The sequence below is a fragment of the Benincasa hispida genome, chromosome 8, assembly GCF_027475165.1.
Source record: "Benincasa hispida cultivar pf3 chromosome 8, pf3_genome.v1.1, whole genome shotgun sequence".
NCBI classification, from domain to species: domain Eukaryota; kingdom Viridiplantae; phylum Streptophyta; class Magnoliopsida; order Cucurbitales; family Cucurbitaceae; genus Benincasa; species Benincasa hispida.
Window position 1 is genome coordinate 55,759,163 of NC_143485.1, and position 3,980 is coordinate 55,763,142.

A 3,980-nucleotide genomic window follows, 5' to 3' on the forward strand; every position below is an offset into this window, starting at 1 on the left:
CCACTCAATCAGTTATTAGAGAAAAAGAAATTAATTATCAAATAATTAGTATATTATAAATAAATATGATAACCAATTTAACATATTATATTTATAACCTATAGTTTTAATATTTCAGTTCATGAAACATATAAACCATAATTCTTTTTCTATTTTATAGTACTTAATGTAAATCATATACGATAGGTTGATATACAAAACATCAAGTATATCACATATATTGTCGATACACCATTGAAAGTAAATGTACACCCTTAATTCTTTTTCCTTTCATCTAACCTAAAAATGAACTAAAGAAAAACTTGAGCCAAGGAAGTATGATAGGCACATGCTTGGACCTTGGAAGATAAAAATTTGGCTAAGTGTCAAACTATGCTGTGAAGGAAGCAGTGGTACTTAGGAAAACTTCTAAGTACTGAAACTATGCGTTTAACATTAAGAAATAAAGGTTTAACGCACGATCCATGAAGGATTGGAAATATGATAAGGAATAAGGACTTAAATTCTATTAAAAGCATGATTGGAGTATGATTGGAAGTCTTGGATGCATACTAGAGTCAAGGAAGTACCAATATGGACGCATTCTAAAGAGAGTTATCTTGGTCGCATCTAAAGTTAAGCATACTTAGATGGACACGTGAGGAGAAACTAGGGTTGAATCCTGAGTTAAAGAAAGAGTACATCATGAGCGCATGATTGAACTCTTGGATGCATCATTTGGACGCATATTTAAGTCAAGAAGGAAGGAGAGTGTAAGAAGAAGCATTCTTGTGACCTATGCTTTGAACTTAAGAAGTAGAGGTTGGCATATGAAGGGGGAACCATGTGACCAATAAAAGGTAAGAGGCTCCAAAAGAAGGAACCATGCGACCAAAAGAGGAGAAGTATGTGTTGAGTTGGGAATTACTTGGGGAGCAAGGCCAAGTTGACAGCTAGAAGGAGCATGTGGCGAATTTGGAAGAAGTCTTGATCAAGGTCTATGTAGGAGGTGGCCACATATGGAGTGAGGAGGAGTCATGCAAGAAGCTGATGAAGACACCTTAAAGGGGGTGTATCCATGCTGAAGACACCTAGGCATGCATGCATGGAGAGCTACCACAATAAGAGGGACTTGGAACTAGTATAAATAGGAGGAAAAGAGGCTTAGCTCTTCCAATTCATTCCTGTAAACTTTGATTTTTTTGAGCCAAATTAGAGAGAATTGAGTTGTAGAAAAGGGTTCTAGGTTGCCATAGAGTTTGAAGAACAAGAAGGTTGGGAAAATTCGAAATTCGGTAGAGAAGGCCAGACTGTTGCATAGGCCAGCACCAGGCACCCAACCTAGCCACTCTGCCCAACTGTCGTGTGCCCTCAGCATGCTCATGCGCGCGCGTCGTCGTAGATTTTTGCACGCCTCACGTGCGTCATTTCCATTAGGACGCTCATGACACTAACATTGGCACCTCACCCATACTGCGTGGACAACCCCTAACATGCTCGCCGCACACCCCACGCCTTACACTGAGCCTATACTCACATGCCTACTACTAATCTATGCAGCCAGAAAGCCTAGCCTAGCAACCGCTCATGTCAGTGCACATCAGTAGCCCCACCCACGCCCACTTGCGTGTATTTTCACCCAGCAAGCATGCCCTACGCACCCAACATGTCTTCTACGGACTTTTGAGTGCCAAATTACCTAATTTTGCCCTATTTTGGTATTGATAAGAGAAGTTTATGGCCAATGAGGTATTTTAAGAATATTTTAGCCCTAAATTAAATAAATTTCGATTTTTTAGTTAATTTTAAAATAAATTAGGGAAGGTTAAGAATTAGAGAAGCCGAGAGACAAGGAAAGAATTAAGAAACACTTGAAAAATGAGGAATCCTTGTCGGTAACTATGAGTAGTTTATTTTTAAATGTTTTATACATATATGTTGGTATATGTATGTATGATTTGAAAAGCTTGATATGATATGTTTTATATATTTTATTCTGGTTGAAAACTCTGGATTTAGTAAATGTAATTTATCTATGGTTTGTACAAAAGCCTGTTTTCTACCAGAATATATCTACGATTTCAACTTGTTTTATGTGATAAAGTAAATGTTTAAACCTATGGGTTTAGTTGGGAAAATCATACTCGAAGGTAGTTTGAGGGATTGAATTTCAAACCACTAAAGGATTATGAACCTTAAGAAACTGCACGGGATAGTCAGAAAGATCTGTGGATCTAGATTTTAGGCCTGTGGGCAACGTACCCACTGGATAGTCAGAAGATCTCACGATCGGCTATCTGAGTCATTGGAAAGGATTATCATATAGGATGGATAGAAGGGATTGCATGCCCAGTTTTGAGCCTATGACGAGATTTTAAGTTGACATGTGTACATGGTTAGGTAAAATTGAATTCAGGGAAGATTGGTTGTATTTTATGAGGAATCCTTGCCAGTAACTGTAGTGTGAAGCGGAAGAGTTCCGGAGTGCCACTGGAATTCAAGGTCTGCCACACCACAGGGGTAATTCTTTGTCTTAGTTATTTAGGAGTCTTGCAAGTTTGGTTGTAGGTGTTAAAGTTGGTGGTCTGTAGAACTTGATGTAAAAACATTAAATTTGATTGTAATAAAGTAAATCATTTGTACCTTAAAATATATAGATTTGTAAAGGTGGGCAAACAGAGTAAAGTGAACAGTAGATATCACAAAAGGGTGGTATCTACTGTCTTCACGCCTCTTTTTGAGTGAAAGTGGTACACTCGAGAGGGAGTATGACACTAAAATTGGTAAATTTAAAAAATGTATATTCAAATTAAAAAAAAAAAAAAATTCTACATTTGCTTTGATTCCCTACATTTGGTCCCTACGTTTTGGCTCAAGTTTTTATTTGATTCTTAGGTTTTAAAATGTTATACATTTAGTTCTTAATAAGGGTGTTCGTGGGTTGATTGGGTTAAGTTGAATGATTTTTTTAGACCCAACTCAATTGTTGCGGTTGTTAATTTATCCAAATCCAAATTACTCTTATTAAAAAAATGAATCCAACCCAATCCAATTATGAAACACTTGGGTTGGGTTGGGTGAATCGGGTTATTTATTTAAATTTTCATTCTAAAAAGAAATAGGATGTTAATAAATAAAATTTTGATTGAAATATTTTCATATATTGAATTAAGATTAACAATTTAATTTCAATTTATATAATGACTTTTTTCTTTCTAAAGTATTAAAAAACAGTTTTTTTTTCTTATAGAAATTGTTGGAGAATTAATTATCCTAAAAGACAATCAAAATTAAATAAATATATATTTATAATTATATCATAAGTAAAAAAAATATATACATTTTAAAGTTAATAATAAGTTCGAATTGGTTCAAATTGGTTTGGATTATTTTAAGTGAACCCAATAACTAACCCAATCCACCAAATTTTCATATATTTCAACCCAACCCAATCCAAATGATTTGATAACTCAACCCAAACCACACGAATTGATTGTTGGATCGATAGGGCAATCCTAGAGGAGGTGAATAGAGTTTAATAAAACTTTTTTTAAATTAACCCAATTAAACTAATTAATACATTTTTTATAAATAATAAGAAATTTTCAATTTATGCAACAAATAAGATGACAAAAAGTGTGATAATTTAATTCTATCAAATTTTAGTAAATAAATAAGAACAAACTAAAACATACAATAAATTGCTTAAATTAATTGCAAAAATAAAAAGGAATGAGTTAGAGAAGAAGACACGGTTAGGTCAAACTCGACCTACTTCACTTCCCAAGCGCCTCTTGAGAATTTGAATAAAATCTTTCCGACTCCTTCCACGGATTAGAGCCCAACCGTTACACCACCGCTCCTTTTACGAGTTCAAAAGCAAACCCGATCCTTTCCACGGTTTAGGATCAAACCGTTACAAATGTTGAAATTTTTTAAGAACACAATACAACTCTCACTAGAGTGGATTTACAAGTTTAAGCACTCAACAAATTTATCCT